At 35.7% G+C, this 13,775-nt stretch overlaps 1 long non-coding RNA gene across 3 annotated transcripts; it reads left to right on the top strand.

Moving 5' to 3' along the window:
• The first annotated feature begins 2,114 nt into the window (after window positions 1–2,114).
• LOC117225116 (uncharacterized) lies at window positions 2,115–11,408 on the top strand. Of its 3 annotated transcripts, none has more exons than XR_013033953.1 (3): window positions 2,137–5,926; window positions 6,034–7,610; window positions 10,755–11,408. It is a non-coding gene; the product is annotated as an uncharacterized LOC117225116 (long non-coding RNA). The 3 variants fall into 3 exon arrangements; XR_013033954.1 differs by having other exon boundaries at window positions 2,141–5,926; window positions 6,034–6,239; window positions 6,436–11,408; XR_013033952.1 differs by having other exon boundaries at window positions 2,115–5,926; window positions 6,034–11,408.
• Window positions 11,409–13,775: the final 2,367 nt, after the last annotated feature.

Raw genomic sequence — 13,775 nt, 5'->3', positions numbered from 1 at the left:
ATTGAAATATCCGACATTCCCGTCGCGCCGTTTTGAATGGACTCAAAGATCGATCGTAATTCATTCGGTTGATGTAGGCAGCAACAGACAGTGAGAAATTTTCTCGTAGATTTCCTCGAATCACGCACGCGACACGCGGCGTCGCGTAATCGCGCGTGGATCGTATCCTCGAAGATAGCACGGCTGTCGATTGTGAACGGGTTGGCACCGTTTGCGCGTAATAAATACTTGAGGCGACCCGCGGTTCTTGCCAAATGTCTGTCCGAAGGTGCGCAGACGCGCGTGAATTTTTTAATTGAACTATTCTGGCCGGTAGCGTCTCCTTTACACGCTCCGGAAACTATTTTAGCGACTTCCATTTATGGCAGAATATGAAATACATGTATCAATGCTTCACACATGTATCAACCATCTAGCTTTGCACTTAAGATTAATCCTTTGACAGATCATGTCCACCCTTTGCACTCCGAATTAATCCTTTCGTAGTTCTTAATCACCTTTTTGTATTCCAAGTTAATCCTTTTGTTGTTCACAGTAACCTCTTTGCACTCCGAATTAATCCTTTTGTAGAGTTCGTGTTCGCCTATTTGCAATTCATGATAATCCTTCCATAGATCATATACGTTTTTCGAAAAATAAAACTGTTTTGCTGGTCTTGTTTACCTTTTTGCAAATGAGATTCACTCGTTTGCAAATGAAGTTCACTGATTTATGATGACAATTTCTAATACAATTCATACGAGCTGCAAAAACTGAATTACATTTAATAAATAATAATTCATGAAGATTAATTTCTTAAAATTTAATTCGTATTACTCGATAAATAATTATATGAATTCATATCAAATTTAAAAATTCGATAAAATACTGGCAATTTTGATCTGTGATCATGAAAAAAAACCTACAAAGAGATTTGAAGTACAAATCATTAGCAGAATGGATCTTTTAACGTTAACAATTTGTGATCGAAATGATAAAACGTTCGTATAAATTGAAAGAAAAGATGTTGCACAATCATTCTCTAGAACACATTCGATCATAGCAAAGTGGTGCAGGAGCCTAAGCCGAAAAGATTATTTAATCGATCGATGTAATAATTCGGTAGCGCGATCGGAAATGCAAGGGGCGATTAACAAGTCGGCGATACTCGAAACGGTGGCCGAACGAGCTTTTGATCGTGATTGTAGAAAGTTCCGGTAGGTTGTTAATCGGATCAGACGGTTCAGCGGAGCGGCCAGAAGGCGCGGAGCATAATCGCGCTGGCTCGGATCGACCTTGGTACGAGATCTTGTTGATTCTCAACAAGGACGATATCATCTGACTGGAAGTGGTCCGGTGCTGTCTGCCGGGGCCGATTCCCTTTTATTTACCTTTTTTTCCTCAAAGGAAACCAGTCTTAGCCGGCTTGAACGCGTCGGTTTTCTGCACTCCGTACAGATGTCGGTGTAAGGTTCTGCCGTCAACCGGTTACCGACCAGTTATGCAGCCGTTTAAAAGTCCGTGGATCGCAGCACGAGCTAGCATTTTGTTCGCGTCGAACCGGTTTCATTATAAATGTCGCATCAGGAAGCGCGCGTTGATAGCTAACGCTTAGATAAAGTGGAGAATGCTCCCTGGATTCGGTCGAATCATTCATAGTGCAGTAATTTCTCCCTAATTCGCGCACAGATTGCGCGCAAAAATAGACAATTTGGGAAGAGGATGTACGATTATTCGAGTCTTGCGGCTCGTTTTTATAGTTGCCGATTGTCACCAACTATAAAAAAAGGAGACGCTGTAACTCGGATTGAATTTTTGGCGTGTGACAGCGACGCTACAAATCTTGATAGTTTATCGCGTTTCAAGCATGTACCACATACAGAGTGGCTCACAAAAGTGTTCGTACACGTTTTAAAACGCAATAACTATTTTAAAACTGGAGTAAATATGTAACTTGAATTTTTTTTAGATGACAGAGGGTCTAGTCTACTAAGCGATGACTGAAATGATCTTTTTTTTCAGTTTTGTTATTCCTTGAAATGACAAAAAAAATTCTTTTTTGTCATTTTTTAACTTTTTTACCTGAGTCTATAACGAAAATTTTAAAAATGTCTCGTTAACTTATATGGACGTTGAAAATTTTATCGAAATCAGTTCACGTTGTTAGTAACAACAAATTAAAGATTGGAGAAATCGCAATTTTATCACAATTTCGACCAAAAACTGTAAGAAATCTGCAGTTTTTAAAATCCTTCAACGCCTGTAGCTCGATTTCGATATAATTTTCAACATGCGTATAAGTTACAAAAGATATTTTTTAAATTTTCGTTATAGGCTCAGATTAAAAAGTTTAAAAGTGAGAGATTTTTATATTTTTTGTCATTCCAAGTAATAGCAAAATTAAAAAATAAAAAAATCATTTCAGTCATAGTTTAGTAGACTAGTATGTATCTCTGTTATCTCTTTATCACTGTATCACTTAAAAAAAATTCAGGTCATTTAGTTCAGTTTTCGAGAAGTTATTGCGTTTTAAAAGGTGTACGAACACTTTTGTGGGCCACTGTACATATTTTGAAAGCATTACAAGTAAATCCTTCGATAATAGTGGAAGGTATTAGTGGTGACGCGATCGAGCGCGCAAGGATAAATCGTTGGCATCCGTGGTAAATGCTGAACATCGCATTTAAATACCACATGAAGCCATTCTCTCATACAAAAGATCTCCTTAGATCCATTATATGAAGTATGTTACGCCCTGTCATTTCTATTAGTATATGATACTTTATTTTACAAGAATGACAAGACTGAATTTATTTATACTTTCCATCATTTTTATTACAATGTATGCTTGAACAAAGAGAATTTATTCAATCTTCTTAAAATAGAGTCTTCGTAGCTTCAACGATATGAAAATAATAAAATGAGAGACTGATCGTTTTTGATCGTTTTGGTAGGTTTAGGGGTAAAATTTACGTTTAGGGGAGCAAGCCTCGATAACCCATACCTTGATATATCATGTTATCAAGGACAGTTCCCTGGCAACCCTTGACAGCGTTTTGCCGTCGTCGATTTGTTATTACAAAGTGATAAATAAAAAAGAATTGGTGAACTGTCGATGAACGACTTTCTCGCCGATTCCGATGATTTTCGAATGTATTGACATAATGATTATTGATTCTTAACAACTCGCTCCTCTCTACTTTTTCCTCTCAATTTATCGGATATTGTTGTATTCACTTTACAAATATAGAAAACTTATCTTGGCATTTCTTCCTTGAAGTTCTTGAATTTCTCGAATTCTCTTAATTCTTGGTCGGACGATTATTCTAAGATCGGTAGGACATTTAGATGCGTGACGGAGTTCTCTTTTGTCTCCACACTTCGATTATTCTGATCGCAGAGTAAACACGTGCCTCATTCGATCATTCAAATAAAGTCGTGATCATATTGAAAAGCAAGAAGAAGTAATGAAAATTGCTTTTTATTTAACAATCCAATCTCCAACAGGTAAATTTAGTAGATGCCCTGTAAACGCGTGCATTTGAATTAAATTATCGTCTGCAACATTTGGATTTTGAAGCATAGAAAATCAACAATTTGCTGTAACTACAAAGAAAATGACTATTATAGCTTAACAAAATACGAATAGATTCAGGGAATGTTAGTTTATAAGCGTATCTTTGCCATTACATTGCCTTTAAAAAAAAAAAAAACCAAAACATTGCCTTATAACCAGAAGGTCTAATCAGAGAGACTCTTTACTATGCAAACACGTTTGGTTTTATAAAACAATGAAAATCGATTTCAGCTCGATATGTATCTGGCGTTCAAGCTTCGTTGATTCGAACTCCATCTGCGCAGATAGCTCTTGTCCTTTCGTTTCTAAATAGATTATATTACCGTGCGAATATAAACATTGGATTCGCAGTAAGCGAACATCGCAATCTGCAGCTCGTGCAAGTGTTTGAGATATCGCCACTTGACTTCATCCCTTTCTTTGTTCGGAAAATAATTTCCCGACTCCAAGAATACCCTGGTAGCTCTGACTACGTAGCACGTAGGATATTGCGATTCGTTTATTCGTCGTTCGTATTCAATAAAAACTTATTTATGGAAAACACAATTTTTAAACAATACTGCGTACAACGACACCGTGTTGTTCGAGAATACGTGTTCACCTGAATGGAATCGGTTGACATAATTTTCCGATATTTCTTCCAAATACCATCCTTTCGTCCTTTTCGTTGTCCTTTCTCATGGAAATAAGATCAGACTACCGAGGCATTCATGCTGATTACGATGTTCCTGGAAGCTTCCGGAAAGCCTTCCTTAAAGTACATATACGATTACGAAAGCGCACGCTTCTCAAATAGATGCATCAGAGCGAACAAGAAAATATAGGAAAATACGTCTGCTTTTCTGGTTGAAAGGAAATTCGTGTCCACCAGAATTAATTTTGTTGCATTTCAAAATTTTTAGCTGTTACCGATCGCGTTAATATATCAGTAAACATTGTGCAAAAATTCTTTTAAAACTAGAATAAGTAAGTTTATAAGCGGAATGGACGCGATTTTTTAATCGATAACACGTTATTTGATGTAATATTTTTGATTTAATTTATCAAACGAGTCCAGGTTTGGTATCAAGCATCAACAATTCCGCTAATTATCTATAGATTACAAATCTCGTATTATCCAACGCTGTCCATTGACATGCTTTAACCCTTTGCACTCGAGTGGCGACTCTAAGGCGCCACTAAAAATTGATATACTATCTTTCCAAAATCATTGTAACAACATCAAATTCGTTTATATTTTAAAAAACTGTAAAAATTGCATTGTACTTGCCAATAAGCTCAATTTCATGTGCACAAATCGCAGTAAATTATATAAAATAGAAATACCGTAGGTCAGAAAACATATTCAGGATTTCGAATTCAAATAGCTTCGACTGCAAAAGGTTATTTTGCCGTACTTTAACGAGTCTACCTCGTAATGGAGATTTTTAGTAAGAGCCTGTTAATTATGAATATTATTCCGTTCTTTTTAGTCTGAATAAAATTCTGATTTCTTGTCATCGGTTCTTAAACATTTAAGTAAAAATATATACATAAATATATAAATTGCTTTCTTTCTTCTTAGAAATTATTACAATCGAAAAACCTTTAATCATTGTTACTATGAAGAAAATGGTACGGCAAGGGGTTAATAACAGAATTATAAATGATCTAAAATACACAAATAGCATCAAATCAAATAACATGTTATCTGAAATAATATTTAAAATAATGTCATGTCAAATGTGCCCTGACCTGCTCTCAATAGAACCGAACCGATCTCTCTCGCATTGCTTCGCATTGTGGCCATAAATTACGCGTGACACCGCTCCGTACCGCGGGTCAAAAATACTGCCCTTCACACAACAAATTAGTCGAAAACAAAGGGTCCGTTCTTTTTCCGATCCCTCGACCGTGCACCGCGCCCTCTGTGTTTTCGCGATTCTTATTCGTGCAAACAGATCGAGATTTTACTGAATGAGAGCGATTTGGTTCGCTCCCCTCCGGCCACTCTCCGCGCTGCATCTACGCCGTACTCAAATGACACTGAAAGCGCGGATGCAGAGAGCTCCCCGACCGAAATCAATACTCACGTTGGCCTACTACGTCGTGGCCTTCTTTTCACCTAATCTATTTGCCGCGAGGGACAATAAACTGTCGGCCGAGGCGGGGACTCGCTCGCTGATCGCGGAGGATCAATTAAATCTTGCTCGTTAACGATCCTCGCGCAGCATTATTCGTATCCTCGTGCGTCGCGGCTATATTTAATTAATCAATGGAGAACGTAAAGCGACTCCGGGAGTAACTATTTTCAGTGCAAACGTTCCGTCTGTCTGTTCATTCTGACATTGTGCAGTTGCGAGTGCAGCGACGAAGACCAGCTAACTATCTGTAAGCGTGTTCTGTATTATGTTAAAAAAAGGGACTCAGAATGTGTGTAAATAAAATACAAATTATTTATTCAATCATCAAAATTGATTTCGACGTCTTCGAAACAGGTTTGATTCGAGACAATGCGCATACGCCGACGCACATCTCCCAGTCTTTGAAATATTTTTCAAACGCTGAAGAAGGTACAGTAATTTCTCCCTAATTAGCGATATGATCGCGCACAAAAATGGACAATTTGGGAAGAGGAGGTACGATTATTCGAGTCTCGCGACTCGTTTTTATGGTTACTCGTTTTATGATTCGCATAACCAAGGTTCGTATAATTAACGCTTTACTTCTGTATTATAATACGAATTATTATGTTATTGCTGCAAAAATCCATCTCGAAAGAGTTATGACATGTTGCTCAGGCTTCGATGAAAGTAAGAGTGACGAAGCAATTGCAGGATATTGCGCATATCTTATCGCTTATTCCACTAATCTCTCTCTTTTTTATTCATTTTATGCAGTTTTATTAAGAAATCTGGATTAGATTTGGAAATGAAATCTGGATTAGTATTTTAAGATTTTTAAATCTTAAAATACCTGCAGTTCGACACTGCGACAATCGATTTCGACGAAAGCATTGACATCAAAAGCATGAAACAGTTGTTCTAGGCTCGGATGAAAAAGTTAAAAACGTGACTTTCTCATTTTTTATCGTTTCTACCAATTTGCAATTTTTGTAAAAGTTTGCACATTGTCAAGTAAACTAGTCATTCTGTTATCCCGAAAAAATTCAAGTAATTTGGTCCAAGTTTTAGAAAGATATACCGTTTCGAAAAATATTCGAATACTTTCGTTAGCCACTGTACAATAATTTCTCCCTAATTCGCGCTCAGTATGCGCACAAACATAGACAATTTGGAAAGAGGAGATACGATTATTCGAGCCTTGCGGCTCGTTTTTATAGTTGTTGACAATCGGTATTTATAAAAACGAGCCGCAAAGCTCGAATAATCGTATTTCGTCTTCCCAAATTGTCCTTTTTTGTGCGTATCTGAGCGCGAATTAGGGAGAAATTACTGTATATGTTGCCTTCAACTCCTGCGAATTCTCTTTTACAGCTTCAATCGACTCGAAACGCCTCATCCGACGTTGTAATTCGAGTTCGCGAAATAAAAGAAAGTCGCACGTGATCGTATCTGATGAATACGGAGTTTGATCGATGTTGTTTGTTGAATTTTTCGCCAAAAATTCACGTAACAAGATTGCCGCGTGCAACGGAGCATTATCTTGACGGAAAATCCAAGAATCGTGTTTGCGCAAATCTGGCTGTTTCTGACGAATATATTCACGCAAATGCAACGTGACGCTCGTATAATATTATTTATTGACCGTTTGTGTATTCGGAAGAAATTCCGAATGAACAACATCACGCTAATCGAAAAAAAAACAGTGAGCCTGACCTAGACTCTCGAAGGACTTGACACAGTTTTTGAGTTTTCTCGTGCGTTTTCCTCGTCGAAGCAATATTCCGAAGATTGTTGACTCGTTTGCATGTTGTTCCCATAAAGCCATGTTTCATCACCTGCTATGAACGTGGACGTACAGTCGCTACAAGCCGACACAAGAAATTTCGTTGGAAACGCAAAAATTAACCCTTTACACTCCACTGACGACTCCATCTCATGGCACAAAATTGGTATATAACATTAAAAAAAACTAATTTTAACATTATCAAATTAGTTTACATTTTAAAAACTGTTAAAAGTGTAATTGTTGCACCAGTCATAAAATTCAATTTCATGTACGTAAAGTGCACTTAAGACTCACAAAATGGAAATACTGTAAGTTAGAAAAGCAAATTTAAATTCAGAGTGGAAATGGCTTCGAGTGCAAAGGGTTAAGACAAATATTTTGCTCGAAAGCCTCTTCCATTGTACAGGATGTCCCATAATTATATCAACACTCGGAATGGGGTGATTCTTGAGGTCATTTGAAGTAACTCTTTCCTTAGCGAAAATGCAATCTGTGGCTTTGTTTACGAGTTATTAACGAAATAGAGTGACCAATGAGAGGCGAGCTCGCCCGCCGCTAGGCGGCCGAGCCAATGAGCGGAACTGGGTTTCGACCGCTCGTTGGCTCGGCCACCTCGCGCCAGTTGATCATACGTGAATTTAATATGAATTTAATAATGAATCTTTGTATCCTACAAAATGATTTTTTAAATAAGAAACTTAACTCTACGAATAAAATTGTAATCAATTGAAAATAATTTCCATCGCTTCAACCTCATTACAAATGTAGTCCAACAGTCTAGAATATTTGATAATCTGTCAGCGCTGAAGTCCCAAGCATGCTGGATTATTGGGATTCTACTGTGGAACTTATAATCGCGGGTATCGCTTTTGAAACGAAAGTGGGTTAAAGTTATAGTACATACTTAATATTGAATAATAGGATTTCTCAAAATGGGCCTCCCTTTTTGAGATATTTTGATTTATAGTTTGTATGCATTCATATAGATAACATATATAGGATGTTCATTTGTGCCCATAATTATGAAAGTGGTCTAAGTCAAAATTAAAAAAAAAATGAATTTATCACTTATTTCACACGACATGATTTTAAACTAAATTTATTCAATGTAATTTTTACGATATCGTCAAAAATGAACCTTTAGATAGTAGTTGTAATTACAACGTTATACGGAATTCATTTAGTGTTAATTATGAAAGTGGTCTAAGTCAACAATTTAAAGAAATTATATAAACATAACTTGAAAATACCGCGTGGCCCTCTTTGTCTCTTGGCTAAAAATTAAATGGATGAGGTTCTTGAAAAACGAACCTTATAAAATATTTTATAAGACTTCTTTAGATGATTCTGAATTCCAAGTTTTGGATCTTTCACCTAAAAGAGGAAGACCAAAAATATACGAAAATATTCAATTACTTCCATTATACAACACCACTAGACCAGTAACGGAAGAAAAACATAGAAAGATCTTATGTGTTTACTACCATACATCCCTCCAGTTTTTCAGGAACATTTTTAAAATCTTAAAAACTCGAAATTATGATAAAAATGGATTACTTTTTAAAAATGATTAATAAATGTTTATGAATTATTTCGTTAAAGTTGTTGTTTCAAATGGACCGTTTATTTTGAAAGTGGTATAAGTTCTTTTTTTTAAAGAAATTCAAAATGCCGAATCTGAGCTTGTATTGTCTAAATACCCCACGCAACGCCACTTACAATTTCTTTCGATGACATTGGACTTACACCACTTTCAAAATAAACGGCTCAAATAAAAATCACAATTTTTTATTACTTTAAGTCAATTTTAGGACATTCAGTTAATTTTGAAAATGGTCTAAGTCAATTCAAGCTTTAAAAACAACATTTTCCTACGAGATTCACACAAAATTTCATATCTATAATAAATTTCCATTAATCAAGACTAAGAAAATTATAAATTAAAATGTCGCATAATGTAAAAATATTTTTTAATTTATTCAAATGCGATTCATTAAATATCTCGAAACAAGAAATATATGACTTAGACCACTTTCATAATTATGGGCACATTTGTAAACATCAAATCTAAATATCTCGAAAATAGCACATTTTTGGCAAAATGTTAAATACAAAAGTTACTTGATTTCAAAAAGGAACAACCTTTTGATCTTACAAGGATATTTAATTACATGAGAACATTTTTTTATTTATGAAACTATCCTATTTTCTTATGACTGCTGATAAATGAATTGCTCTTTTTCACGTGGATTTTTTCACTACGTAAATAATCGCAGTAGTCGCTTAATCTCCAAAATATGAACAATGCGGTTCTTGATTTTCAAAATTTTTTATTTGATCAAATATTCTCGTAACATAAAATCTGATTCAAAAATGTTACATGCAAAAGTTCATTCTACTTTCGCGTAAAAAATTTGTTGTTTCCGAGATATTTAGATTTCAAGTTTTCGTATGAACATTCTGTATATGGCATCTCTCTCTCTCTCTCTCTCTCTCTCTCTCTCTCTCTCTCTCTCTCTCTCTCTCTCTCTCTCTCTCTCTCTCTCTCTCTGTGTGTGTGTGTGTGTATGTGTGTGTGTGTGTGTGTGTGTGTGTGTGTGTGTGTGTGTGTGTGTGTGTGTGTGTGTGTGTGTGTGTGTGTGTGTATGGCTGCATTCAAAGTTTACATCAAAATATCTCAGTAATGAGGACCCATTTTGAACTGTAACCCCGTCTCGCGTTTCAAAAAAAGCGATTTCCACGATCGTAATTTACCGTTGTTTGGTGTGCAGTATAAATGTTTAATTAACTTAAATGGATTTGTTCTGCAAAATGTTCTGCAGTATTTGTTGGGCAAAACTTCGTAAAATATTTGCTGACCGTTGGTGTTAGGTTTTTTTATTCTGACTAACGTGACACGTGACGTTTTTGTCATGATGACACACAGAACAATGAATTAGTCATTTGTACGCTTTAATATTGCGAATCACTGCATCTATTACGCTATGATACGCTAATTATAGATGTTATGATAGCTTTTTGTGTTGTTTTATAATCTACAGAATAGAATTAAAGGTGGATTGTGTTACGTCAAGAGTTCTTAAAGCAGAGAAAAAAAATCAAATGTTCGTCGTATCTTACGTAAAATTAACAGCCTAATTGCGATAATAATGTTGTTAAAAGCTGGGATAAAAATTATGTACATTTAAAGAAGTATAAAATAGTAGGACTGTTATCTGAAGGCTCTTTAATGTCGAATTTTACATGTAATTATAAGACACTCAGGTATCGGGGGTATCTTTGTAAATCCACGTTAATCTGTTCTCAGAGATCGACTCGCTATGCCAAGAGTCATCATCCCGGTGTCATATACGAATAAATGTCTACTGATCACTTCAATGCCTGCTCATTTCTTATCTTCCCTCGGACGAGATTGTATTGTAATTAAACGGTTAATCTCCGAAGACAAATAGACAAATAGACTTTAAGCTGGATGAATGCTTAGAACCGTTTAGTATGGCTTCTTGAGGGGAGAACAGTCGTCGTAGGAGGTCCATCTCGAGAGAAACGTAGAGAAACGTAAAACTTTCCATTCGGAAATTTCGCAAGTTGATATGTTCTGCCAGCGCGCGGCAATTGCTAATTAGAGGCGCGAATGATTTTTAATATGTTTTAATCTGATTTTTAATCTGTTAATAAATGCGACCCTCGAGAAATAGCTGAACAATCGAAACATCGTCTTCCGGACGAAGAGTGTTTAGAGAACGGAAGATGTTTTCCTCACATAATTAGATCATGTATACAAAATTTAAATAACGGGAAATGTGAACAATATATTCCGATCTTATTGTCGCGTACATAAGGTATTGGTATTAATATAATTATGTATAAGGTATTAATATTATTATGTACCTACCAAATTATATCTTTGTGACTTTACATTTCCAATTTTGAGAAATCATAAAAATTGACTGAGAAATAATGCAGTGACTTTTTTTTCTTTCTGACTAATTTATTATCGTTGAATTTATTCTACTTTAAGATCGTCAATTCAAATTTAATATATTGTAATAAGTTTTTCATAGAAACTCGTTTTCTTTGTGGTCAACTCAAGCGGAAATTACCTTGTCACGAGGCAAGTTGTTAACGCTGTGGGATCAATGTTACTTTATAATGAGATATTTCATTCTCTGACGAAATAAAACACAATTTTATTAATAAAGTTTGTTCATTAACTTCGGATTAACATACATATCTTTGAAAGAAAGAAATATACTATCTTTGGCAAAAACATTAATGTAGTAAAATGAAAATAATAATTTAATACTACGATAACTTAGGAACAACTTCACTTAAACCTAATATAGAAATAACCTTTTAAATGGAAAAAAATTAGATATCGTCAAACGACTCGTCAGAATCACAGTTCGGACAAATACAGGGTGTCCCAAAAAGTCTCGTAATCCGGAAATGGGGGGTTCCTCGGGCCATTTGAAATAACTTTTTCCTCAGCGAAAATGCAATCCACGGCTTTGTCTACAAGTTATCAACGAAAAACACTGGCCAATAAGATGCGAGCTCGGCTGACGTGAAGCGGCCCAGCCAATCAGCGCACGAAGCTCAGTTCCGCACATTGGCTCGGCCGTCTCGCGCCAGCTGGTCTCTCATTGGTCACTGTTTTTCGTTAATAACTCGTAAACAAAGCTGCGGGTTGCATTTTCGCTCAGGAAAAAGTTATTTCAAATGATCTGAGGAACCCCCTATTTCCGAATTGCGAGACATTTTTGGGACATTCTGTGTATGATGCAGCATTTACTTTCTTTATACATTTGGTATGAGACCAGTTCTTGCATAACATGCACTAAATCTATTCTTCCGTGGGCTGTGATTTAGAATATGCATTGCGACAGAACAGAAACTATTTGTATATTTCAGGTGGGGTAAGTTGTTACAATAACAATATGTTCCGAGTCACGAAAACAACTAAACTCCAATTGACATATGTGGCAATTTATAAAAATATTTTGTTCGCATATTCAAATATTCTAATAAATGCTACTACAACGTGTTCGTAAATGTTATTTGATTTATAAGAACAGAACAATAAACGATATTGACATTAAATAATTTAATTAGACAAAAGAATAGTCACTGCGAAATATTTGCTTAACTGGTATGTGACTACTATTTTGTAGTCCATGCTGTCCATGCTGTCAAAACAATTGAGACCATAACGCAATTCTTTTTCATTCGAAATATAGTACCATCGAAACAACTTACACACGGAACTTCTAGCTCCAGTCTCCCTTACCCATTATGTCGACATTTGTCCTCGAAAAGAATAGAACTACAGTAAATTCTCCCTAATTGACCCTCAGCTTGGACATAAAAATAGACAATTTGGAACGAGAAGATACGATTATTCGGGCCTTGCGGCTCATTTTTATAGTTACCGATTGTCAACAGCTACAGAATCGAGTTGAAACGAGCAAAACGGGCCGAATAATTGTACCTCCTTTTTTCCCAAATTGTCTATTTTTGTTTCCAAGCTGAGGGTCAATTAGGGAGAATCCACTGTAAATAGTAAACTTTGTACTAAATTCCCTTATTATTTAACACCTTCCACCGTTCCTCCCGTCCATCGTCGTACTTTAATAGTAGAATATATAATTTACACAATACACGACACACTAACACATAATAGTTTTGCGCAAACAGAGTACATAATGAGAGGCGTACAAAATTGATGGCGAATTAATTGTGAATTCAGAAATTGTCGGGGGAAGGTTAAGGATACACGTAAACGTGGCGTAGGTTCGCGAGTGGTTATTATCCTTATCTGCACTATCGATCTTGGTCAAAGAGTTGGACGGGCAGGAACTACGCAATAGCAGGAACGACGATGTCGCGACGTCCTGGCGCCCACGATAATGTCGTCGAACCGTTTTATTGGTCTACATCAACAACGGTTAACGGTGTCCTTTGGATTCCCCTCTCGCCGGTACATACAGAGCGTAATTCGAAAATTAATTAAATTTTCGAACATACATTACATTTTCTGCATACTATTTGCGAAAATATACCGTGACAACTATTAATCCCGTTACAGTACGCATACTTACCGTTTCGAGCTAGATATAGTAATTTCTCCCTAATTCGCGCTCAGATTGCGCATGAAAGTGGTCAGTTTGGGGAGAGGATTTTTATTTATTTTTTATTATTTATTTATTTATTTATTATTTTATATTTTATTTTATATCATTATTTTATATTTTATTATTATTTTATACTTTATAATTATTTATACTATATTATTATTTTGTATTTTATTACTTTTTTATTTATGTAT

This window comes from Megalopta genalis, chromosome 8 (genome assembly GCF_051020955.1).
Source record: "Megalopta genalis isolate 19385.01 chromosome 8, iyMegGena1_principal, whole genome shotgun sequence".
NCBI classification, from domain to species: domain Eukaryota; kingdom Metazoa; phylum Arthropoda; class Insecta; order Hymenoptera; family Halictidae; genus Megalopta; species Megalopta genalis.
Note: the sequence above shows the minus strand (reverse complement) of the source record. Positions and strands in the feature narration are given on the sequence as shown.